The 27,616-nt window shown below is 40.7% G+C and overlaps 1 long non-coding RNA gene across 1 annotated transcript in view; it reads left to right on the forward strand.

The window, feature by feature from the left end:
• The window catches only part of LOC148055641 (uncharacterized), a 228,534-nt gene that overhangs the window by 109,606 nt on the left and 91,312 nt on the right, over positions 1-27,616 (forward strand). The window contains exon 3 of the long non-coding RNA XR_015704935.1: positions 17,399-17,495. This is a non-coding gene — a long non-coding RNA (uncharacterized LOC148055641). The remainder of the gene's footprint in view (positions 1-17,398; positions 17,496-27,616) is intronic.

The raw sequence follows: 27,616 nt of genomic DNA on the forward strand, positions 1-27,616 counted from the left end.
AGATAGAAATAACATTTGAGCTGGAGAGTCCTATTTGTAGGTTTTCAATGACAAAAATAATGCTTCTAAGCTGACAAACACAGCTGATGCATTGACAATTTGTGGCATTATTTTCTTCTAGACTGAAATTCTCACTCATGCAGATTACTACCAGCAATTAAAAACCGACTCACTCCTTGAATTCCTTTGCTTTTTAAAGTAACGGTCGGCTTAGGATTTCTGAGGTTTTCATCAGATTTGTCTTTATTTTGTCATTACTAATCTGTTTTTTTTCTAAGTCTGGACAATCTTTTATTTCTTACTTGCATGTAAATTGAGCTTAGAAGGGCCATGCCATCCACAAAAAAATGCATAATGCATTGGTGTGATGCTTGTTATATAGAGTCATTATACTGTTTTTTATATAGTCTTTTATTACATGCAAAGCTGTTAAATGCCCCCCTCTTAAACTCAAGGTTTCCTAAGAGATCCCTTTATAAGGCTCTATTTTCATTTGAATTAACTTTGCCAAATTTGAACTGTTTATACTGATATTTTCCATGTCTGTGTTAGCCTGAATTTTTTGTTTTAATGTTTCAGATTAAATGGTACAGATGTTTCCAAGAACAAGATTAGGGAAAACTGCATTGTTTTTCTCCATTGTTGATTTTTTTTCATAAGTCCATCAGGAATCTTTAGAGTCTTTCATTCTCTGGAGCAAAGATTTGAAGCATTAGGATAAGAGGAAAGCCATGAGGAGGAGGTGCAAGAAGAAATCAGATGGGAACAAGCCCTAAGGGATCAAATGGTCTATCTAAACAGTGCTCTCCTCCTGAATGTTGTTTTGAACCCATGAGTCCCAAGTGTTTTTTTTCCTTTGCTCTCTGCAATTAGTTTTGAGACGTTTTGGAAAATGATTGTTGCCTTCTTCTAGGAGCGTGCTGATGTCACTCGGGCAGTCTTCATTCTGGCATTTCCTGGGGTTTTTTAATGCTTTGGATTGTAACTAACATGATTTTAACCTTTTTTCCTTTTGTATAGGTATGCATGTAGTTTATATCATGAGGGTATTCCAAATAGAGTTAATGCAATGCAAAGTTGAAGAAAGAAATGCCCTTCCATAGAGAGCTCATATTTTAGTGCAAGGCCTGATGCAATGTAGGAAGAATAGTAGTGCAGAAGGTGACAAGGGCAATACAAAGCTAAACAAGGGAGGTATATAAAATAATTGGTAGATTTTTTAATATAAAGCTATTACATAGCTATAGACTCTGTCTCAGGAAAATAGAAGACTGAAAATAGGGCTCATATGGGCACTTGTTTTCAGATGGCTCTTACCAGCATAAGAGATTGTAATGTCATGTGTAAATAAAACTTTCTAATTACTGCATCCATCTCTGATAAAAAAATTTGATTTCTTTTTTAAGCTTTTACTTATGCTAAGATAACAAACCTCAGTGTGTATTATTTTCATAGGGGACATTTTCTCACATTGAGTTTTCAGTCTTTACAAAACATATAAAGAGTCATTATTCCTTTGCAGGCAGAGACTTTGTATCTTGCAACATATCACATATTCTAGTCAACACTTTACCACTGTCTGCAGAGCTTGGTATTTTTCCCTGGCAGCTCTGAATGACAGACATGGTTCAGTCTTGCACCCTTACTAATTAGAGCCTTCTTCCAAAATAAATGTCAAAGCATTAGCCAGGAAAAAAATAAGATGCTACATATGGGGGAAAAAACCCTGTTCTGTAGTTTAATTTTTACGACAAATAATGTAATGAAAAAGAAATTTGTCAAAGAAAAATGTTTCACAGATCTAAACAGATCACTCATACAAAGACAACTCAGGGTACTTCTTTTTTTTTTAAAGGCCAGGAACTTTATTGTTGTTCTACACCTCTGCTAACACTTTCTGCATCCTTGGCTCACATAGTCCCACATGACTGCAGAGAAGAAAACTGGTGCTTAGAAAACATTTCCCCTTCATGTAGTCCAGCATATTTCAAAGATCTGCATTGCCACAAAGCATAGCCAAAGATCAGTAAAACTTGTATTTCCTGTGAGGAAGATCTCTGAGTCTGGAAAAGGTTCAGGAACACATGGAGGCCAGAGTGCACATCCATTGAACACAATTTACTAAGTCAGATACAGAGACAGGACCGGCAGCCGTAAGAGCATCACACTGCTACCCAAACCGGTTGTGTCCCACAGTGGCAGTACAGCAGCTGTTCTCAAAGTTGCCCAGCCTAAGGATAGACTATCTAGATACAATGAAAAGGACAAGACTGAAAAGCCCAAAAGAAGGAAAGAGAAAAGGCTGTGAAGAAGGCTTATTGGGAAAGGTGAGCTAGAAGGCAGGAAGGCTGAGGAGATATGGCAAAGACTCTGTAATGGTCCAAGAAAAAAAGATAGAATCACATTATGCACGTGCAGAACTAGACCAACTTAACCTTGCCTTTGACATTTCCCAATTTTTGAGTGTTTGACTCTATTATTAATTTTAAAAGTTGTTGTTTTTTTTAAAATTTGGAACTATACACACATGTATAGAATGAATCAAACTTTCAACAGAGTGTGTTGAAGGGTGTGTGTTGCGTTGGGTTGATGTGCTTGTACATGCAAGTCATATCTGTAATATGCATTTTCAAATGGAAGATTTGAATGGACATAAAGTGGCAGAGGTGGAAGATAATGTGGTTTGTTGTGATTTCAGCAGGAATGTATCTTTTTTTTGTACATCTACTTGTTCTTCTCTGTGTTCTGCAAAAGGACAAAATAGGCTGAAGATATGTTAAAAAAATCCTCTAGTGTGGCAAGCAGGAAAGGTTTCTGAGCACAATAGTTAGGCATAACTTGCCATCTGAAAGAGAATGTACCTGTGTAAAAAGCACAATGGGGATATTTTGGAAGTGGAGGAGAAGACAAGCTATTAGGGCCACACTGTTTGCTACTTCTGTCTTGTCCATCTGGCATGGAGCATGGTTAGTTTCAAGTCTCAAAATACTAAGTAAGACACAGGCACATCCAGTAAAGCTGCCTTGTGTAACCTGCTGTTGCTCTGCTCTCGCTCTGGTTGAGTAACTGAGAAAAGGCAGAGAGGTAAGGAGTGTTCCTGCTTATCTCCAGATCAGTTCTCTTGCCTCTTTTTGTATTGGCTTAACTAGCTAGCTAGATGGGCTAAGAACTTAACTCATCACAGAGTTCAAAATCATAGGGCAGATTTTGCTTTTAAATCAAATTTATCTATCCGGCACAGAATGCTATATGTCTGTTACAGGGATCAAGACAAAATGCAAGCCCATTCCCTCCTCCCTTTTGCTTCTGTCTCTTTTTTTCTCTTTGAAACCTGCTAAAATGAATACCAGACAGTATCCTTTGACAAATGGGTAGAGCTTCCTGTGGGTCGTTTCAGAAGCAGTTCTCAAGTTCTCATGGGAAAATCAGATTGCAAATGAGCAACAGTCCACATAGAGTCTAGTGTTTAAATAAATTCTTATCTTTGTGTCTTAACGTTAGCATCTATCAAATACAATAAGTTGTTAAAACAATGTGAAGAATTTGAGACTGAAATCATTTGTTTATAGGAAATGATTTTTATTTGATTTGTCATAGTGTGCAGGTACTGTTAGTGAGTGAATGACAACTGGAACTTGCAAAGGGAAATGGGTGCCAAATACCCATTTTGGTGAGATTTGAATACCTTAAACTCAATTTGAAATTCCCAGCCACAGTTCTTAAATATGTTGTTTTAGCCTATAAATGTTAAAAGATACTCCAAAGTTTTTAAGAAAGATGTATTCATCTAAAGTGATAAAGGATCTGGCTGTAGGATAGTAACATGAGTTCCATTCAGATGTTTTCCCCACGCACATTCGCACTCAGGAGAATAAGGCTGTCTAAGCCCCAGACTCTTCCCTCCTCCAATCCAAGCAGTCCCCACTCCCTTCTTCCAGATGAATATACAAGACTTCACATCCAGGCTTTTTTGCCGTCCATCAACTCATGACAGACAGTCTAGAAAACAGTGTGCCCTAAATGTCATGTAAATGTTAGTCTTAATCAGGCAGCCAAATACAATATTGTGCTACAGCTAAAAATGAATTAAAGAACCTGCCACACACACTTCTAAAAATTTCCCTAGAAAGGAACGTTTAGGGAAAGTTCAAATGCATAGAATAAGTAGAATGCAGTCATAACAGGATATGCCTTTTTTTAACTGAAAAAATAAGGAAGAGTCAACATCCGCAAGAAATTACACCTGTTCAAAATGTTATGGTAGGAGGGAATCCATTGATATGGGGTGAGAAGGCCTACCTGTCTGTTATCCCTGGGGAACACGGACACAGGATAAACAAAAAAAAAACCCCAAACCATCTCCATGGCACAATATAGGAAACTAAGAAGGCTCGACATCTCAAGAAGTAGCAGGGAAAGCCATTTCCTTCATTTCATTTCCACATTATCAATAACTCTGTTTCACAAAAATTGGCCACAACCACCTTTCCTTTATCTTTACCCTTTGGCACTGTGTTAGTGATGAGTGGTTGGCCCCTTTTATAGTAGAGCTACCACTGTAGCAATTAAAGCATTCTCTGTTTCTTAATGGTCTGTACTGAACTTTGCAAACACCTAAGAAAGCTATCCTATAAATAATTACACTATATTCTGAGCAACCCAATGGTTATCTGAAGGGGCAAGCTTGCTCTTGGTTAGCAATTCCCAGTTCCAAAAAGTTACACTGAGGGTCCTTGATTGTCTCATTGATTTCAGGGTCAAAGCTCCAACTGACTGGTTACTGAAGATGTTTTTTTCTGTGTTCCCCATACTCAATTCCAAATGCTTGCTTTGTGTGGCATGCGTGACACTTTAGCCTTACTGTGAGTTGCTAGTCATGTGGTGTGATGCCTTTCACTTGTATTCCAGTCAAATTTACTGGCTGATTTTGGTTTGTTATTATGTTCTCACTTTATTTCCTCCTGGTGCATTGATAATTAGGTGACGTTCAGTATGTTTGCTAACAGCTTTTGCTACCTCTGTGGATATCGCTGTTCTCTGCAAACTGTTTTGAGGGTGGAGCTCAACAGCCTTGCTCTGATTATAATCTGAAGGTTTTTGAGGAAGCTTGTCATTTTTTCTATGTTCAATACAGACTGTAATATATTATCCTGTTAGCTGTCTGAATTCATACCCCTTTTCTAATGTAGGCATTTAACCAAATAGCTAACCATATCGTCTTACAATTAGTTTCTTGTAGGGAAAATGAGAATTAACAAAGTGATTTCCTTTTGTAAGGAAAGTTGATATCCCTTTCTAAATGCCAGCAATTAGGCAATAAAAAGTTCCTACATGTTATTTCCATTTGGAAAAAACAACCTGATGATGGTAGGGTACACATTTGATGCAGGCCTGCTTATGTGTAAAGGATGTACACAAATCATGTTCATCTGACTGTATTTGAACAAAGCAGTTACTTGGCCTGTAGCTCCACGCCTGTCCTTCTGGCAAGCTGCAATCTAAAAAGCTGGTGCTCTGCCATGCTGTTTGTCTCCTCCTCTCTGTTTTTCTCCTTGCTGTTTACAGTACACACCTAGGGCCAAATCCATCTCCAAATCCTGGTGGTTTCTTTTGTTTTCTTGCGTAATAGAAGGGCACTGAACCTTCTCTGCTTTTGCCTGGGTATAAGTGGCTTTTCCCAGTTGATTAGAGAGGTTTGTGATTTCCTTTAAATCACAGACTTGTCAAGTAGTGTCTAATCAACCACTGGTATTCTGGGCAATTGTGAAAGGTTTTGCCTATCAATTTAGTTCTGAAGCTCAGACTGAAAAGTATTTTAGATTTTCTAAATGTTTGGGCTGACTTCCCACATAATATAAAGAATTTTACCACTTTTAATATCTCTTCATGTGATGTATCATGTAATTCCAGGAGGAAGATCAGATTCCAAGCTAGAAGATCTCTTCCAAATGATTTGTTGCCTTTCAGTCAAAGAGTTATTTCGGGATTTCAGCAGTCAAAGGAGCTAATCATCCAGGTCACTTAGCCTGGGAATAAACTCACCTTCACTTTTTCTCTGCCTACCTTTCATGGTGTCAGAGATACAATGGCAAAGGGCAGATTTGTTTCCAGGTCCTTTTAACATGAATCGATGATACAAAAGGCTATAGCCCTGGCAACGCTTCAGTGCATCACATTTGTAGTATATTGGCAAAGCTGATAACTCCCATGAAGCTACTAGACCTGTATTTGCTTCATTCAAGCTGTGATAAAGGTGACTCCATCACAGTATAGTGCTCCCAGGCAACAACTAATAAAACAAGTCTTTACAAAGATCAAAGCACATAATTTTTACTGAAAAGTACCTATTTTTCACTGATGTTGGCATTAAAAATACTTATTTTTTACTTGAGTCAAGTTCCGTGATGTAAGTAACTGACATTAGGTTGAGAATATATTGCTTTTTTTTAGAGGAGAAGTGGGAAAGAGGTAAGAAAGCTGACCCAGTATTAATTTGGCAATTCATGTTTAAAGTCTGGATACAAATAGTGACTGCCTTCTGTTGCTTGCTCCACCTCTGAATAAGAAGTACTCTTCTCTGAAGGTTTTTGTGATGCATATAATCATGTGTAATCATAACTTTCCTGTACATATTTTGTGAATATTTTTACTGTTTATAATACAGACCTAAATCTCATCCTTCTTTCAGCTGATACATTCAGAGGTTTGCCTTTTGCCTTGGATGTATGATGTAGGAGCAAAAGCTAGCTTCATCCATCATCTTGCTGGGCACGGGGTTGTTCAGTCTATTTTGTCCCACAGTCCTGCCAGTCACACTCATGGACCTTCCTTACCCTTCTAAGATTTCAAAAACCAATACTCCAGAAGCAATTCAGAGCCACTATGAGCCTAATTCCTAGTTTATCTTTATTCTCCTTTGGTAGAGTGAAGGGCCACAGAGAATCAACGTAAGTTAAATTCTCTTTAAGGCTTCTTCATATTGCCTGAGCATCATCAAAAGGTTTGGGACTGGATTATCACATGCCTCGTAGCTCTTAGGAATCAAGTAACTTGTCTGCTTTCTCTGCCTGAATGAGAAAGGTGGTGCAGCTGGGTAGGCTAAAGATATATCAGGATGCTTTTGGTAGCAGAGTATGAGAACTTGCACTTACATGTGGGTCTGCAGCTGGCTGCAGTCAGCCACATCCATCCCACTTCTGACCCTGCTGTCTAGTTGGCACAGTTTTGTAGTTACATATACAGAAGACACTCAGTAAGGTGAAGCAATGAGTCCTGAGTCTGGCCAGTTTCTCCCTGGTCCTCTTTTTCCTCTTTCTTACCTCTCTGCTATAGGTCCTGCTCAACTAGCGTGATCTTGAGCCAGGCCTTCCTACCTCATATGATAATCTCAGCACTGCAGTACGAGAACTGTCTTTGTCCTCACTAGGGAAGACAAAGCATAAGGGGTTTGCCTTACGCTAAACTCCACGTATCTCTGATTCCCTTGTTCTTGGCTTCTGACTGGTCATGGGCCACAATACTTGACTCTACCTGTAGACCTGGACTCTTCGTGCCTTACAGCATGGTGAAGCTGTCAGTGTTTGCCTGTCCTGTGGTTGTTCCATTACATCAGCCACAGAGTTATGCAATATCTAAGAAGATGAAGAAATATCGAAGAAAAAATCTCCTTGGAGCTCTGCATGGGTGTCTTGTCTAGACATCAAAACAATCTGCAGAGAATAACACCCATTAACTGCTGTCAGTGAAGCAGAAGTGGGAGCTGCACTTGTTCCTCCAGCTGAAAGGCAAGAAGATCATCCCTTGCTCTCTCATGCGTAACCTGCTCAGCAGTAGTTCTAGTAGTCCTTCCCTTGCCCTCCCATGGCCATATTGCAGTTCTTTCTTGGCATGCAGAAATGGCATGGCAATTGCATTCAGAAGAAGTTGTACAACTGGATTCACAACAAGGAGGCACATCAGGTATGTTTTCTCCTGAGCATATTTTTTTTTTCAAAGTGCAACTTCCTTTTTTGTCCTTGACTCCTCGTGTCCTTCTGCTGCATAAAAGCCTTGACAAGGCTTGAGAAGGACTTGTGTGTTCTGGTGTAGGAGCAAGGAGGACGTTATCTGACTGGCAGAATAAGCTAACAGCAGAGTATCTCACTGCAGAATCCTCATCACCTAACACTTTTACCATACACAGCAATTGTTAATAGACAGTACAAATGAGATTTGGGACCTCTCTCTTGTAGGATCCTTCTGGATGCAGCGATATTTTACATGACATTCAGTGTGAGGGACTTTGAAAACTACAACAGTGCTTTCCTTGCACTTTGAAGAGCCCCCGGTTTGCTGGTGAAGTTCAGTTCAAGGTACAGCATTTATTATAGAGGCCTGTTTCTGATGGCAAAAGCACATACCCTGACTCCCACTGAGTGGGCCAAAGATCATCTGTAATAATCTCTTAGGAGCTGATAGCTAGATGAAAATTACAGTTTCCAAAACAGAAAGGTCTTGCTGTTACTTAATACACTTTTAACACAGAGGGGCATTTGTTACATGTGAGTCTTTGGCAGTAATTTCTTAACCGCCTTTTCCTGAATCTCTCGCAGCTAAGAGTTGCTTTCTCAGACTAAGGCTAAATTACTTATGAACACACAAACATAGTTATTTTGTTAATGCTCTGGATATTACTGTGAATGATACCATAGCCCTAAGCAAATTTCTCTTCTGGTTTTAGACTTGTGAAGGAACAATAAGGCCAATGATTTAAAAAGGGGTTATTTATTGTAATTCTTATGTTGTGTCTTTGCAGAGCTTGCTATTTTTACCAACTAAAATGCAGGGAAATTCTCAAAAGCAGTTTAAAATAATAAACTTGTCTTAAGTTAAGAACAGATCCCATCAACCTATTGGCTCCCACTTCTGTTTTGAAAGGAGCACTGCTGTACCAGCAGCCATTCTTCTGGTATGAGTTTCCCATGGGTTTTCACTGTGGGCAATCTGTAAGTTTTGACAGATCTTAGACAGTGACATTATTGGAATTAACAGCTTCTGAAGGAGTCCTGTGGAACAACATTTACGTACTTCACACCTTGTATGACAGATTAGTGTAAAATCTTGACCTCCTAAGACTAGCTGTTTTCCTCATTCCAGCAGAAGTCACTGAGAAAGGGGACAGAAGGTTAAAAAAAAATCCCCATTTCAGACTGTGTTGGTTTTTTTTGTTCCAAGAAGTGAAATGATCTCTAAGAATTTGGGTAATGCATGTACATGATTTCTTGACTTTATATCGAGAATTTATGTAGGATGGAAATCAAAATACACAGCATCTGTGTGAAGAACGTGTGCTTGTCCTGGGGAGCTTTGACACAGAAAGAACCTGCAGCAGTGTGTGACACGGTACCTAGGGGCTTGCCCTGCAGTGTGCGCTTCCCCAGAGGGTATTTAGCTGCCCTCGCAGTGCTCCTTGGACGCTGTCTTCTTGGACCATAACAGCTTTACCACAAACAAATCTGGCAATAAAGTAAGCCATTTGGATGTATAGGTGCCCCATGCTTGAGGGCCACCAAGCAGCTTAACAAAAATGCTTTGCATACAGAATGGTAAACAAATCCCGGGAATGTGAGCATAAAGGATGGTCTCCCAACAAGGTTTGTTGCGGGTCCATGCAGGGAGGTCCGCATGCATCTGAAGCACTGCAGCCATATTCCTGGATGTAACCTGTCAGTTACTACCTTGTTGCATCCCTGTCAGCAATAGGGAGCAACACATGATGACTACAGGAGCTTCAGCAACATACTACCCAGAAAGAGGGATGTCATCTAGAAAGTAGGATGTCATCTATACTACCAAAGAACCTGCCTCCACCTTCCTGCTGCCTGGAACAAATAGCATCTTATCACAACTGACTCACTGTTCCACTCCAGTACAGCTCTCTAGAGGATGGTGGTCAAAATGGCTTGCAGATTTTACTTCATATCAGTGGTGCTATATCAGACTTTATACAGAAAGATTGCTGTCCCTAACTACTAGAGATGCAGACTTGGCTCAGGCTTAGACCCAGATGGAATCTCTTTGTTTCAGTCTGCACCATTAGTGGGGCTCCAGGCTGAACTGTGTCCTCACAGACATGTACCAACTCTTTTTTTCCTTCATCAGGTTGCAAACAGGTTCAAGGTACCTGGCTTGGGGAATTACTCCCAGAATGATGTACGAAAAAGAAAGAAACCACAGAAAAGTGTGCACGTGCACATGGCAAATCTGCTTAGAAATGGGAGATAAAAAAACCCATAAACATAAAATCACACAGTGACAATTTTTAAGCCATTTTCCAACATAGAACTACAATACCCATTCCCCTTTTTCATTCTGGGATCAGGCCAGGTATGGTGACCAGAGCAGGCTGGCTGGGGGTATGGATTCATTGATTCTTTTCCAGAGCTGTAATCAATCCTCTGGATCCATTTTAAGGTAACAGCAATAGCAATACCCATGTATTTGAACAGAATATTTGGATTAGATCCCAAATGAGCTCCGCCAAGTCAATTAGCATCTTTGCAATGTCTCATCTGTATTTGGTTCAGTAATATTTTTTATACATGGCATCTGGGAGCAGTGATTAACGATCAGAATGTGTTTTTTGAAATTCTTGAATGAAAGCGGCTACATCAGTACGTTGAAATATTTTAATGAGTTTGTCATTTTTTCTCTCTGTGCCAGTATTTTGTACATTGTAAACTCTTCAGCACAGCATGAAACTCCAATCCCATTAAATTTTATTGAGCAACTTAATAAAAATGAGTTAAGTTCCAAAAAGAAAAGAAAGTAAGTACAAACACAAAGAACAGTTTTGTAAGCCGCGTTGTGGGTCCATGCAAGGATGCCTGGGTGCGTATGGAGGCCTCCTTACTCCATTGGTGCAGGCTACCCCTTCTTGACACATAAGTGTTAGTCACAAACAAATAACTACAGGAGATCTTCTTATTTCTTGTGTGGCTTGTATTATAGTAGCAGTTTATGTTTGCATAGACAAACCTGCATTAGAAAGCACTCCATATGTCCAAAGCCTGACTTGCAAAGAGAGAAACTGAAAGCAAGGAATGTTAAGTGACTTTCTGGCTCCACCACTGAGGTTGCCAGAGGAATGGTCAGCATTCCCAATACGTTAATGGCTTTTGCCATGGGAATGTTTTGTGGCAGGGAACTGGTCTGAGGCTACTGAGTCCACGTTAAGCAATCTGGTAGTACGCCGAGCAAATTCAATAGATTTGGGGCCAGTAACCTACAGACAAATAGAAGTAGTGCTCCCAAGTTCAAGTGCAATATTTACCTTTAGGAAGACCCTGTGTCTCCTTACATATGTCTAAAATAATGCTGAGCAAGTAACAAAAAGGTGTTTCATAGGTATGAGCCTTTCCTAATCGGATTTCATCTATTTTTAGTATTTAAACAATCTTTTTGCATCGTTGCTTCTCCTAACCTGTAAGGTCACAGAACTTGTGGGCTTCTTTGCTCATAATGATATCCCATGATACTTAGAGAGAGGCAGGAACAGCTAAAAATAGTGAAACTCTCCTCAACTCAGCCCCCTAGGAAAATATTTTGATAAGCCCAGGCAGCAAGCAGGAAGGCTTGAAAAGGAAAGTAAGACATACCTCTCTGAATCTGAACAAACCTTAGGAAAGCATGGCTTAAGAAATAGACTACATTTAAGCTTTTATTTTATATGAATCAATTTGCCTATCTAATGTAAAACACATGTCATAATCCATTCAGGTAATAGGAACAAGGAAAAAAATCTCTTTCTGTGATCTTGCTGCTTTCTCTGCACCCAGATGTGACCCTGGCAAATGATCAGAGACTTGCTTTACATTTTGTTGGTCAGCAGTATACATCAGTAAGGCTGCCAGGGAGCTGCTGTTTTATCTTCTTGCGTTTCCACACTGGGGCAGAATTATCTGGACCACGGTGTGTCCTCAAAACAAAACCAAAAAAATCGATTTTATATGGAGCATTTATAGGTGGCAAAAAAGAATATGCTATGGCTCAGATTTTCCAGCTACTCATGATTTTTGGGTGCCGTACCCTTATGATGAGTAGTATGATAACACTAAGGAGGAGAAAGGGGTTAGAAACCAGGGAGCTAACTTTCTGGGAGTATGCACTATTTCAAGTTGTATTTCAGGAGTATTAGCACCATCTGACTTCAGTATCTAGCTTAAGTGCTGTGCCCATTGGAAGTTTGGTGCCTACCACATGGTAAAAACTGTCTGGGAGTTTCTGATCACTTCTGCAAACCCTGTCCCACAGTTTTTGGTATAGTAGCAAAGGTGAGAAAGGACCCTTGCTTTGCAGCCCCATGTATGTGTGGTGACAACAACAGAATAAGAATTTTTGTACTTTGGTCATTTTAGGTGGCATTTTATTAGCAAATTCTCTTCTTGTAAATTTAGGACAACTTCCAGTGTTACAGGTGAAAGCCTATCTTTACAAAATCATGGCTAACTACATGCATGTCAGTTCTGTGAATCACAGGGTTTTTTTTTCATGGTTTATGGAAGAAAAAAAGAAATCCAAGCTATTTCTCAGAATGATTCACCATGAGTACAGTGAGCGAGAGCACATCTGCAAGTTAGTGCTCTCATCTTTCAGGCCTTCCTTGAAAAAACTTACTGTTCTGTAACTCAGGGTAAAGCTGGATAATGGCTTACCCGTCAAGAAAACACAAAATATCATATGCTTCAGTGAGGTTTTGGAAAGCTCTGCTTTCCTATGTGCTTTATGATCTGTCATGTAACCAGACATCATGCCATACCCTGGAATCTGACCGTACAAATGTAGCAAGCAAATGACTATCAGAGTGCAGGCACTGTATTCAAAACCTTATAACACAACCAAAAAAACCCAACCCAACCAAACAAAAAACAATGACCCAAACTCCTGACTTCTGTCAGAGTATGCTAAGGACATTTTTCAAGAGGACTGTTTTCCAACAGAGAGAACTGGGATACATATAGAAAACCCAAGTCACTATGTTTTGGTGAACCTTGATATTTGCCCTTTACCTTGACACTGAGTCCTCTCGCTAACTTCAATTGCATACTGGTTTCTTCACCCAGTTTCATATCTGTTAAATGTGAAGCATACTTTCAAGGGGGTCACTCTAACACTTAGGGTTTTTTAAGGACAAAATATAAGTTCTAAGTATTGCATATGTACTAGGAAATTGAATCACGAAGTGGTCTTAAAATACTTTTGACTGCATAGAAATAGCTAAGAGTTCCCACTAGGAGAGTATTCCTTAGGTCATGGTTCTTATTTTGATCACGTTACATATGGAAAACTCATCATCATGTATTCACAAATGCTGTCATTTACTGGAGCAATAGTGCTGGGCTGGTACATTCTGTGTTTGGTCAGACAGCTCATCTAGGATTACGTACCTTTTCTATAGTCTAGGTTGGTATGGAACAAGCATGCTTAACAGGCTGGTCAAAGTGAGGCACCCACACGAGATTGCTCGGAAAAAGCAGCGTGCACTAGCATGTTCGGAAAAGGCCTGGAGTAGAAAAAGCAGAGCCCTAGCCTACCTTTCCAAGAATTCTTAATGTCAAGTGAAGCCTGGAGCTAGAAAAACATTTTAATACCAGCCAGCCTGTTTTACGCATAAAGCTGGTATTTTACAGGGCATTAAATATTTTTGCCATATATGTAGTCGCTTTCTCTTGCTGGTGCCAATTCAAATACATGCTTCATTTTCTGATCTTCATTACTCCTGACTAGCTCCCTGTTCATAGCTTTCCTTCCCCCAGCCTGCAGTTCTCAGGGGCATCTCATTTTTTACTTATTTTTCCTCTTGATATTTCACTGATTTGTTTTCCATAACATCTAGATCCTTTTGAAGTTATTGGTTTCATCTGTACTTTCTTTCTGTTCTCCTTCTTTCTGGTCTGTAGTCGCTTTTCATCACTTCCATTCGTTTATTATGTTTTTTCTTATTAACTTTGTTTTCTATTTTTGCCTTGTGGAATCTGTATTTATGCCCTAACCTCTCTCATTTAGTATTTTTCTACTCTGTCTAACGAAAATACAGTCACGAGATAAAAGGGCACTTCTGTCTCATACATTCCTATCCCAGGAGACCAAGATTGTTCCCATCAGTGCAGGACCTGACTTGTTCCTTGCTGAGGTCAATTATATACCGAATGTTCAAGCCCAGTTTTCAGTCCCTGAAACAGAAGGAACAAATCTCATCTCAAGTATGATTTTTTTGTAATGATCTAAGAATTAGTTTGAGATGGTCATCTCAGATAATTAGTTGGTTAGTGATTGATAAGGTGGGTAAAGAAAAATGAATGGAAACTAAGGGATGATCTAGAGGAGTAATAGCCAAGACAGCTGTTGCCAAATAGCTGTTATTTCCCTGGTGTCCACATGGACACTCGCCTTCTAATTTCATTAAGTGTTGGATGGAAACTATTTTGCTACTGTTAAGATTTTGAAGCTGTGGTGCAAGCAGATTTTTATTTTAGCTTACTGAAACGGGCAGCTTTGTGTCCCTTATCTTGCCCTCAGAAGGGCCAAAACATTTAAATTTTTGCTAATTCAGCAAACTTCATCTCTGCATATATACTAAAACAAGCGTACCTGAACCCACTCACTAACTTCCCTTATTCATGTAAATTTAAGCACACAAACTTGAAACATTCAGCCCCAAAGCTCAATACTAACATTATGAAACCCCTTAGCTTTTCATTCTTTCTCTTAGCGAATGTGCTATGAATTTTTCTGTCCTATAGACAGATGTGAAGACTGTAAGGACTCCCCCATCAAAACTATGCAGAAGGCAGATGCAGCAGCACACTCAGCATCTCCACTGTCAGGCATTTTAGACATCAGCCCTCTTATTGTAGGGTGTAGACAAGCGCAGCACAGCCATTACCTCTTGTTGTATAAGATTATAAGGGCAGTAAGCAATGAACTGTTCCCATTCCCTGACAGAGTGGATGGGAGAGGGACCTCTACAATACCCAGAAATAGCAAGCCTGGCAGCATTGCCACTGTTGCCATTGTTTTTTCTCAGTGCTAACTAACCATAAGGCTGAGAGTTGCATGGGAGAGTTAGCATGAAATATGAAGTGCATGGAGCCCTTGCCAAGACTTGCCTGATAACTTCCAGTCTACAATACATACAGCAATGCCTTGTGACACAGGGAAAAAATACATATGAAAATCCCATCTCTCCCTTAAAAAAACTGTTTTAAAAAGGAATATGGAGTATTTGAGAAGAGCTCAGCCAGGATTGCTGAACACAGCGTCTCACAGGTGAACTCCCCTTCTGTTCAAACCTCCTGACTGGGAGCCAGGATGCGCCTGGAGCTCCTTTTGCTGTAAAGGCACACAGAAGCCCCCAGCATGGCTGCTCCAGCTGCAGCTGCAGGCAGCTGGCCAGTCTGCCCTCCCGTTGGACCAGCAAGGGCATACTGCATCTCTCTCTGTTTGGATGAATCTTGTTACAAATGAATTGGAAGTTGCAGTTATAGCTACCTGAAATGATAGGATGTAACTTTTTTTACTTTCCCCCTTTCTGGTAAATGTTTTTTTTTATTTGTTACTTGAAAAAATATACTGATAGCTCTCTATAACCATGGGAACAGACTGTAATGATGACTCCGTCTGCTGCATTTGAGTGTCAGTTATCCAGAGCCTGACACTGCCCCAGAGCAGCAAAGTTTGCCTGTGCAAGCAAATAAGAGAAAACCCTCATACATTTGTCTAAGACAGACTGTCTTGTAATTCCTAGCAGAGTGAACTTTATGCTGATAACAGAAACCTTAGTAATTATGGAATCCTTAGGATATTTATACAGAAATAGCTATGTTGGCAGATGTGTCCTGTCAGGTTTTCTGTATAGCAGACATTATACTTCTGAAAATACAGAATCTGGGGTAAGAAGATGAAGATGAAACAAACTTCGGAATTTGAATAGTAAAAAATACAGTACAGGAATAGCATCTCGCCCACATTAAACTTAGGAGATACAGTTTTCAGAAGGCTGGTGCAATTACAGCCTTGCTGAATAGTGGTTTATTTTCTGTGTATTTGAGTAATACGAGGGTTTATTAATCACTCACGTCTATATTTAAGTTGATGGTGTTTGGGGTTATTTTTAGGTGTGAACACCTACACTTATATTAGTGAGGTACAGGTAGCATGCATATTTAATGCCTGACATTGTCTTAGAAGTACAGAAAAAATATTTTTAAAAGGCAATAATTAATGTTTTATTTGAGGAAAAACTTGGAAAGAGTGTAGTGTTTCTCTTTCTTATATGATAGAAGTCCTGTGATTGGCTTTTTAATTTTGTCATAGCAAAAGCAAAATCTAACAGCTGAGATTTTGTTAAGAACAGAACACAGCTGCCGAAATCCAGTTCTGATAAATCTAGAATCAGCTAGCTGACTTGAGATCTAACTCCCTTCATCATGTATATGTAATTTAGAACTGTTAACAAAAAACACCTGAGAATTCAGGTTCTGAAATTTATTCAGTTGCCAATGCTAATAATGATGATGACTGAAGATATTCATATCTCCCTTTTGTTTGTCAGCATATTATTCAGTTGTCACAAATCATCTGACTGTATTTCTTGTAATTCTGGTTATCTGAAAACATGAAATAATGTTCAAAGAATTCAGAATGACAGTGATTCCCCCTCTGTTCCAAATGGCCTAGGAAACTCATTTACCATCACAAATGTTATAAGGAGGGGGAAGGAAATTGCATTAAAAGTATGTAAGGGAGAAAGTACATGAAAAGCGAAAATGTTGCCTATGTTTAGAAAGAATGAAAAATGTAACGTACATCTCTCTGTGCAGTCATTACTGCAGTCTCAGTGAAACATGAAACATTTTCAGAACTGCAAGGATTGGAGTTTTATTGGCACCACTGCAAATGCACATACAAGGACTCACTTGTAAATGTCAGTGTCTTTTCTGGGAAATAGCCTACATCCACAGATATTTTAAAGAGGGCTGACAGAAGAAGGTTGTTGCTTAAAACTTCATCTATAATATGGAAGTGCCAGATCCTGAAATAAGTGCAACAGTAGACAGAATGCTCTAATTCATGCTGCTCCTCCTCTCTTGTTGAATGCAGGGAGAGATGAACATACTCACAACTTTAAGATAAATAGAGTTTTTGGGGAGGAAAAAACCACAGTTCTCTCTGATTTGTGCCAGTCTCTGTGGCAAGACTAGGGAGATGCTTAAGTATTAAGATGTTAAAGGACATAAAGGATCAAAAGAATCCTGTTGCATCTGGTTCTGACTTCAGGCACGCGTAGAAGGTGTCTGATCAAACATCTCCTAGAATATGTGTTTTCTAAAGTATAATCTAAGACTGTTTGTGTTGACAGAGGAACTGCCCTTGAGAGATGCTGAAAGCCCCCTGGACTTGAAGAATATCCTGAATTTCCACTGTCTTCAGTAAGAGAAGAAAATACCCAGCACCAGGTAGGAACTAAGAGAGACCCGATTTACTGTACAAAAAACGAGAAATCTTGAGATGTATCAGAGAGGCTTACATTCCAAAGTCTTGCAAGTCCTTATGAATTCAAAATGAGGTTTCATTTTTCCTTAGGTGAAGACTCTTAGGAATATGCCTGTCATCAAGCCCTGAATTAAATATATCTTATGGTAGTCTGATTGTATCCGTATTAGATTACTTTCTTGGCCTTATTATGTCCTCATGATGGTGCCAATTATTCCTTTTAATTCCACTACATATTTTAATTTAATAGCCTGTGTTAGCTGAAGTGCAATGATTGGGGTATGGAGAAGTAAAATTCCTGAATTTTACCCTTTCTGCTTTTTTCCCCCCATATATGTGATACAGCTAGTATCATTGCTGACATTTATAGTAGTTATGGTGTATTGCTCCAGATACTGGAACATCTCCAGCAGGGAAGCTTGCTGCATATCTGATCCTATTCCTAGTAAAGGATGTGGAATTGCACCAACATAAATACTGATATAAGTTCTCTCAAATAAGGGCATCTGACAGACAGCAAATATTTCTTTTGTTTTTGGAAGGAAGTAAAGCTCAAGAGGGTGTTACCATTTCTGAATCTAGGTTTGGCTGTGTATCTTCAAGGATCATCTCTCACAAAGTATGAATTATGTACCAAGTATGAAGAGTTGTGCCAGGCTTTAGGAGCCTGGTAGGGAGTAGCACAGAATGTATTTGAAGCACTGGCAATTAGTCAGCTTATGACAGAACATGTTTAGGTGTTCATGAAAACGCATTGGTTGTGGCCTAGCTAGGATGCAGTTAGTCCACCAGTAGTTTGATGCTTTATCTTTCCTGTGGAACCAAGTTGCTGAGATCCCAAAGCAGAAATGGATTTTCAGAAAGGCAGCTATATATGGTTGAAACCACAGCATGGTAAAGAGTTAGCCAGACAAAAAGCCCAGCAATCTTACGCTGGTGAGAGAAATAAATACATAACCTAAATACCTAACAAGTGGAAAATTATGTTGTTTAAATTATTAATCTGTATGTCTCAGAGAGATGTGGTACTGTGGTAGCTCTTCAGTAGAGGGTGGGAACTGGACACAGAGGTCTCAGATGGTCTTGACGGACCCCTTAAATTCTGGAAGCCAAGCTGGAAGTGTATGTATCATGTCAGCTCTTGCACTGACGTGGGAGGGCACAGCAGGAGGAGAGGACACAGCAGAAGCTGAATGATGGTGTATCAAAAGCTGAAGTCAGACACAGAGGGAGCAGAGCGAACAGCTGTCTGGCACTGAGAGAAGTCAGTGTTGATTTTCTTTTTTTTTTTTGCCTGCTAGTGTGAACACCAAATGTCAAAGACTGTGAATGTAAGGGTTGTTGTCTGTGGCCACACCCATGTTCCTGAATGTGCAAGTAAATACTAATTAAGGATAAATGCTTAAGACCTGAAAGTGAACTAGTGATTCTTTAGTTAGTAGTGATTCTTTGGTAAGTAGCCGATACTTTGCCTCTTCACAGTAGAGACAGTGGAGGAAATGTTGCTGTGTGTCCTGCAATCTGGCCTCTCTTCATATTCCTTCCAAACAGTCTGTGAGAACAAAAGGCCAGGCCTGTAAATAGAAAAGCTGCTTTTGCATGTCATCGCTACTTGATAAAAATAAACAAAGCCTGCTCTCGCTTCATTCCTGACACAAAAGCTTTATGGGTGTTTTCCGTATGACAGAGTTTATAGCGCATGTACATCAAAACTTAGCACCTGATTTTTGAAATGCAGGAAGCAAGAAACAAGTTTGCTCATTTGTGACCATAGTAGGTCTCTAAGACATTTCATAAAGAGTCTCCAGTGAGATGATTCATAGTAGCATAACAGAAACCTTCCTTTGAGCCTCTCAGGGAATTCAAAACTGCGCTGACAGTAATGAATTGTATCGCTTCCTATGGGTTGTCACTTCTTCCTGAGCGATCACTGTCCCTGGGGACTTTTCTCCAGGTTTTCCAGGCATACTCTCTTCCACACAATATGTGGTTACTGTCCTCACATGGTCTGCAGGATTTCCCAGGCAGGCATTCCTGAAACTGAACTGGGATTACAGAATAGCTAATTTGAGAGCCCAGCTATAGTTTAAAATAAATCCAGTTCTGTCCTCAATGCTTCTAATTTTAACTTTTACACTCAAGTGTACCAGAGCCTACCAGCTGAGCCTGTTGTCATGCACCTTTCTGGCACTTAAAAAAATAAAATAAAAAGGTTGTAAAGAGCCGTCACAGAACAGCAGGACATTGTGCTTCTTGGAGCTCCACAGTGTGCAGGTGTGGGAGTGCAGCGCACCCTGTCCTGCCCAGCCAGCAACAGAGGCTTGCTGATGAGGAACATGTCCTTGGCATTGTATCTAGGCTGCTGTTTTAAATGTAATGGTAGCTGGCTGGTAACTGTGACCAGCGCGAAGACTACAGCTCTGACCAGCTCGGAAGTTACAGAGCAAAAGCAATGAGTTAGGGGCCTGTGAATAAGGTGGATCAAGTCACCTGTTTGGTTGAAAGAGAAGGTGGGTCAGTGCAGCTCTGGGTTGGAGACTGTGCTATGAAGTGACTAGCCTCTACATTGTCTGAATGAGAAGTGAGCAACCTGTGTTTATCTAGGTTTACGCCTTATTACGCCACAGGGCAAAATGCGGGACAGGCCTCTTTCACACCCTCTCCCCTTGCCCATGCTCCTCAAAGGCCAGACCTTTGCTCTGTGTGGGATGTGTCTGGAGGGGAACCAAAGAAAGCTGGAGCTTTGCTGTCCTGCTGTCCGGGTTCTGCCGTGGGCTGGTGGGGATGTAAACAAGGGTGGGGAAGGGGAGAGCTTCCGCCAGCCGCCAATCTAGTCTCAGGAAGGCGGGAAGCCCAAGAGCCGAAAACATTACAGCATTGTCTTTTGGAATTGACTGAACATGTGCATAATCACTGTCCTAATGATAAACACTGTAATAAATATTGGCAGGACATGAATCTAGCCTCTGCAAAGGCTTCTTTTTTTTTTTTTTTAATAATTATAAAAGCAGCTCAAATCACATTTTTCTTTATCACATCTTTGAAGTTTGTTATCCTGCACTCCTCTCTAGATTGCCGTATGGTGAAAGAAATGGCTCTTAGAGCTGTTTTCTGTAGAACTGTAGTAGACATGAATACCAAACAACTTCACAAAACCACTAAATATTTGGCAACCTTCTAGTCTACTGTAATTTTTAAAAAATGTTCAAGACAAATGTTTATGTTGAAGGGGGAAAAAATCCCCAGGATAGAGCTGTCAATTAATGGATAATTTCGGCTTTCCTATATATATAACCCTGTTCTATAAGCCATACTTCATAAAGAGTGAAAACTCTTCTAATTAAACTTTTCTGAAACCTTAAAAAGCATTTGAATTGTGAGTGGATGCTGCTCTGGCTTTTCTGGCATGTTACATACAGGACGTCTGGCCAATTCTCCAGTCTTCTCTCAGATATGTTACTGATCCAAAATATTTTCACCAGACACCCTGAAATGGAATCACAAGTTTGCCAATTTCCATTTCATGTATCTTCCTTAGAAAACTGAAAATTACAGCTCATGAGCACTGGCAATTTGATTGCTCAATGTCCAAACTTAACTCACTGGAACAAAGTAACAACAAAGATGCAGAAGATGATGCCTGGCCTCTATGAGACAAAATTGCTTAAAAAAAAGAAATAGAAGTTATGTTATTTCCAACTCAGAAGTTAGGCCTAGGGGGATTGGTGCTCTTAAACCACTGATGAAGTACAGATCAGCAATTACCAGTAGGCCTTCATCACCAAAGTTATTGCATTATTACACTGACATTTCCCTGAACCTGCCCAGGTCTCCAACGCAAAAAAGCAATTCTCAGTGTCTTTACACTGTGTAATTTTCAATTTTCTCAGTTCTCTGAGCTCCAAGTCAGCACTTTTTTGAGAAACATATATGTCAGAAGAAAAGTTCTCAACAAAGGTTTCATATTCTGATTTCCTTGGACTTTACAGCAAGATTTCAAATGCTGTTGAAACTGCCAGAAAAGAAAAATGTGTGTTATAGTATTACAGATGATAACATAGTCCAGTCTGGGTTTTTTCCTTCTAACCAGTGCTGTGAGAGCTTAAGCAATGTTATTTCACTAGGCCAGGAAGTCTAGGCAGAACTTCATTAAAATACAGCTGAATGACCTGTTACATGAACCGGGGTCCACAAGGGAGTATTGGGGAGTTTGGCAATGTAATGGTCCTGCAAGTTGGTTCGTTGTTCACTAAAGCTGTAGCCTGTGGCTCGAACATCTCTTGTCCTCTGGAAAGGGATAATCTTACCTAGACGCCAAATAAGGTGTCTGGTCCTCATATCAAAAAGATCTGCTCTGGGTCAAGTAAAAGGCTTAAACTCCTTATCTATCGTCCTTCCCCCCCCCCCCCCCCCGCCCCCCTGCATTTATTTAAGACAAATGCTGATCCACCACTCCAGCCCATGCTTCCTACAGAGTTTGTCCGTGCTAGTTCCAAGCTGGGGCTACGTGTTCAGGCCACCTCTTTTCCCTTCAGAAAATGTTCTGGGTGGAAGGAATATGGAAAATGGAAGAGAGCTGTGGCTTTAGTAGTGAATCCCATGGGATATATGATGCTATGGTAATCCAACTCTGGAGGGTAAAGATCCAGTCGATGTTGCTAGAAACACTCCAGGAAGCTGGTAAAGGTTATAGCTAGGCCAGGTCCAGTACTTCAAGTATGATTGCTCAGAATTATAGGATATTTAGAGCTGAAGCCCAAGGAGGGACCATTTTAGGAAGGAGTTCAGATTTGTAGAACCAGGGAGTGAAGTGACAGCTGTTTAGAAGAATACTACAATGTAACCAAAGCCCAGAAGTTCCTTAAGTTCAGACTTTGACTGAGATATTTTGTCCAAACTTATGCTTTGACTTTGAAGGTGCTGCAAATCCCATGTAACTGTAGTCAGAGAGAGTTTCAGGAGCTGGATCTTCTAGGGAAATCCCTGCTAGGCAGACCAGCCACAATTTGTAGGAAGTGGTACAAGAAAATAAAATACCCGTAGAGCCGAAAGGTTTATCAGGTTAGGAGTGTATGGTAGTAGCCCAGCTGCCTCTGACATTCCTGAGCTCTTGCACCAAGCCAGTTCTTCTTGAAACCTGAAAATTTTTTCTCAGTCCTTGCTCAGTGTAATGTAGCCGCCTCACCAAGGAGCCCAGGCAGGAGTTGATAGGGAGCGTATGGGTGATTTCCAGTGAATGATATCCAAACACGCTCTGAATAGTAAGCTTTACAAAGTGAATATTGTACTTGAAGGGGAATAAATAACATGATGGCTAGTGAGGGAGGGACTGCAAGCCCATGGGCAATCATCCAGAATTGTAAAGGAAGGCTATCTTTTATAGTACTGTATATCAGTTTATAAATATCATCAGAGGGTTAAAGTAACTGCTTACAGACAGATCATAAAAATAAGGGAACCTAAGGGGTTCCAGGAGCAGCTTTAGTGGTGGGAACATAGTATTTTTATTCATAATTGGATACAGCCTACATTAGTTGTACAGCAGCCTCTTCATTTTGTGCAGTATAAAATGGGAGGGGACAGTGTCACTTCTGGCTGTGTCATCCCAGCAAGTGCTCTGTGTTCAATAAAGGGCTTCAATCCTAAAGACTATCAGCTCGGCACGTTTCACTGAGAAAAAACAAGACATGACTTTAAAATGTTTAAAGTAATGCTTTAAAAGCAGTTATTGCCAAAACACGATCTAGAGAACAGTAACATGCTCTGTGTTCAGAGCAAAAGCAAGATGGATATTCCATGCTCTCATGGATGGATAAGATGGATATCCCAGCTTTCTCCTTTTTTTCTGCCACCATGAATTTCTGCAAGGTGAGTGGATAAAAAATTAGGAAGTCAAGTATGGAAAAATTTTTTACCTGGTTCTAGGTGGCCTAGCTTTTTTCCAGCCAGTGAACTGGTGCTCCTTCAGACTGATTCTTTGGCCCTGCTACTCTGAGCTGACAGCCTGTACCCCTATTTGCACAGCTATTAGTACCTGTGAGGCAGCGGAGGCAGTGGAGGGTCTTGCCTATCCTGGCCAGGCTGCAGGACTGAGCCTCTTTCTCACATGGCTGGTGCACATGGGCAGGATCAGGCCACCCAATTAAAAAAAAAACAACAAATCCCCTCCTCCCCACCCCACCCCCAAATTATATGGGGGATTGTTACAGATTGCCTGGCTGGGGGCTTTGCAGCTGCTAGTAAGTGTTACTGCATCTCAGGAGGCTTGCGTTGCCTTTACCAAGGTGTTTTGTAAGTAAAAGTCATGGGGTTTGTTTAATCCAAATTGGATTATTTCTCCCCCAAATCGCAGAACAGGCAGATTGTCCTTTCTCCCTCCTGGGTTGTTCTGTTGCTGCGCAGCTGCCCGCAGGCCTGTGCCTCGGGTGAGTGCCAACAGAGTGCTGGCGATGGGCAAGGATGGCAGGCCCCAGGCCCCACCACCACCCTGGGCCTCACCACCAGCCTTCCCTGGCTGCCGGCTGCCTCCAGGCTGCCTGCGCTTTGGCTGTCCCAGTATTCTGCTGCTCGTTAGCCATCAAGGGGAAAATTACTCGTTATGGGAAGGCCAGATGAGAATCGGTGACCCTAAAGCACCAAGCAAAGGATTTTAAAGGGGTTTTTAAAGCCAAAGCTTTCAAGCACACAGCCTGAGGTTAAACATTTAAATCCATATTTAGGCATCAAAATAAACAGGGGTCTGATTTTTAAGAGGTGTGGAACAACTCGGGTTTTCCACCCAATTCCCCAGCGGCTGTAAGTGTGTTCATTTCCTCTAAAAATCTGGCAGCCTCTTTAGGTCTTTAGGAATGGACTTGCAGTCCTGGCAATCCAGGGAAGCCTGAGAGCGTCCCTCAAAACTTTGCCGAGTAAGGAACTGAGGTATGAAATCCAGAAAAAAACTGAGGCTCCTAGTCTGAAACACAGCAGGAATCTGGGTGCCTGGGTTCAGGAGCAAGACAAAAACAAGCAAGCAAAAAAAAAGAAAAAAAAAAAAGCAGGTCCTCTCTACTTGCTCCCTTTCTGGCCTTGCCAGTCTAGTATGGCTTTCCTCAGCATTGCAGTTTCCACATCACAGCTAGATCCTTGCAGGGGAGAGGACAGAAGTGGGCTCGAGCTCCCAGGACCTGTGGGGCTTCTCCTTTCTGAGCCTGTGTTCCACTCCTTGTGCTGGGATAGGAAACAAAGCACTGTTCTCACCTTTGTCCATCTTCCTTTTTTTTCCTAAAGAAAACAATAGCGGTAACCCCAGTTGCCAAAAGGGACCAATCACATAGCTAAACCCATGAGATTTCTGCTGTTCTCACATAATTGTGTAAGTGGCAGGACTGTAGCTGCTCCTCTCTTTTGATCGTTTCTGTTCATCTGGCTTAGGCAGCTCTTGCTCAGCACGCTGTTTCTTCTTACTTGTATTCCTGTGTGCTTAACTTTTCACCATTCCCTGAGTAAAGAACTCACCTGGGGCTGTGAATTCCTGTCCTGAAAAGTCGGTGCCTAAAAATCATGGCAGCAACTACATTCCCCTGTAGAACAGATCCTGGGACCGGGAATCCTAACACCTAATTGTCACCATCTGAAAGGCAGGTGCATAGTCTAAAATGCTTCCCTAGATCCTCTCTGAGATCATTTGAGAGAGGCAGAGGCCTCTGATAATGGCAATTCTGGCCAGTTATCTCAGATACCTTTCCGTTGTAAAGGATAAATTGACCCCAGTTCATCACTCCCACCACTGACAGTAGAGGAAACCTCGGTGACTAAGTTGGATTAGATACCTAATTGTTGGGTGGTTTAAAGTCAAGTGCTATAATTCCGTCCCCAGGGTCTGACAGGAATTTCTGCTATAAGCAAGAAGCCCATTAGTTCAGAACATCTGAGGGAGGGCAGACCCACCAGCCTGAAGATGACTGTCAGTTGTCACAGTGAGAGTCATTAAAAAAGTGATGTGTGGATGTAGCTAGGACAAGCATTTCCAATCCACACAGCATCTCTCCTTGCACGCCGTTGTTTAAGGCAGTAGCAAAGAGTTCAAGTCATCTGCACGCCAGGAAGTTGAATTCACACTGGAAGACATGTAGAGGAGAGTTGGTAAATAAAATGGGAAGTGAGTTAGGAGGGAAGATGAGAAGAGTTGTGTTAGTTTGACTTAGAGAGATTAATTTTATGAGTGGAATATGATTCTTTTCACATACAGAATATTACGGAAGGGGAAGAGTTATTTAAGTTAAATTAGAACATTGGTAGAAGGACAAATTGGTATGAAGAGATCGCAAATAAATGCAATGTGTTTCTACAACTTGCTTTGTCTCACAAAATTCAGTATATCTCTTCACAGCATTTATGCTGCAGCAATTGGGGAAAGACAGCCCTTGCTAGGATATGTCACAGCTCCTCCCCCGTCTGAGTTCCTCTCCCTCCTTCCATCTCTCCTCAACATAAAAATCAATGAATAATGTGAGAAGCCTGCAAAAAAACCCTCCAAATACATTGGCTACAAGTCATCTTTTGGAGAGATGATTATTCTTACCACTTAAAGAAAAAAATAGCCTTGTGATAGCCTTTGGAGTCATGGGTATTGACCTAGTGACTGATATATCTGGCATTAGTGATCTTGGTCCAGCTGGAATGTGTGCTTATTTTCTTATTGGCTATCCAAGTCTTGAATGAGCAAAAGGTGGTATTTTCTTGATAAAATTGCCCCAGCTCAAAGGCAGTTTTAGGATCAGGACCCCTGGGAGGGAGCCCTTCTAGGAGGAGACATGATGTTACTTCCTTTGCTAACTAGATTGATTGAGTTGATTGCTGATATTCCCATGGAATCACTGATATTCCCTCGGATATTTTTGTGTTAAACAAAATGTGATCATTTGCCAAGGAAAGCTGGGTCACTTAAATCCTCAGTGCATACTACTGAGCTGTTGGATGTTTCCGGTTTTTCCTTATCAGTAATACTCTTAAATATCTCAGTTGATAAGACTTTATTCTTAAAACTAATTTACAGCCTATTACAGATGATGCCTTGTTTTGTTATTTATTGATTTGGTGTTATAAATGGTGTTTCATTTCTCCTTTTAATCGTTAGTAACCCAGAAAGGCAGCCATTGCACATACTTCATCTGTCCATGTCCTGTGTCAGAGACAAACTGAGAGGTGCTGAGGAATGCTGGTAAAATCCCCTTACTTCTAGAAAGAGGATATGAGGAAATCAAGGTTGACACAGTTTGTGTATCTATGTGACAGAAAAGAAAGTAAGGTGAAAGGGCATTATCTATTGCTCTTAGCTACTGACATCCCTTTCCTGATACGTTTCACCTGTTGTGTTTCTGTCTAATGGGTTATACTCAAAAGATGTGTGTAGATGAGAAGAGCTGCACAAAGAATAATGTTTGCAAGACTTGAGGAAATCAAATTGGAATTAAATTTCTGCAAGGTGGACAGATGAGGCCAGGAAAAGGCATAAATCACCTTGATCTTAATTCTGCTTTCTGGGGGGAAAAAACAAATTGAAACCTTTCTAGGTGTCTCCAGCCTCCTGGTATTAGCTTTTTCTCTTATTAGACAACTAGTTAAAACTGTTGCAATTCCAGGTTACTTTTGGTCTCTATGCCTGGTCTGTCTTAGAGCCGTGCCAAATATTACTGATGGATTTAGCCACTAACTTTCTCTTAAGCCATTTCATAAAGGGCCCAATGGGACCCCAGTAGTTGAACCTCCCACAGTTGCTCTTCCAGCTCTGGTGCTACCCCATCAACTTCAGGTCTCTCTCAGGCAGGCAATAAGGGAAGGTGCCATGTAGAAGGCCTCCTGGATACTGTTCCCAGTCAAAAAAGAGATCACTAATCCTTGCTGGACTTAGCACCGGAGTGGCTCTAGTTTCTGGACACTGTAACTGTTAGCTTGATGTGCTTCCATTCACTGCTTCCCTTTCTGCATCATCTGTATCCAGGGATATGGGGCGCTGCACTAAGTCTAGCACCATGACTTCAACTATTCCCCAAAACTGCAATAAAAATGAAACAATACAGCCAATACTTTGATGTTTCCTTCT

This window comes from Nipponia nippon, unplaced genomic scaffold, assembly GCF_047370975.1.
Source record: "Nipponia nippon isolate SJK-2023a ecotype South Korea unplaced genomic scaffold, ASM4737097v1 scaffold_2, whole genome shotgun sequence".
Lineage (NCBI taxonomy): Eukaryota > Metazoa > Chordata > Aves > Pelecaniformes > Threskiornithidae > Nipponia > Nipponia nippon.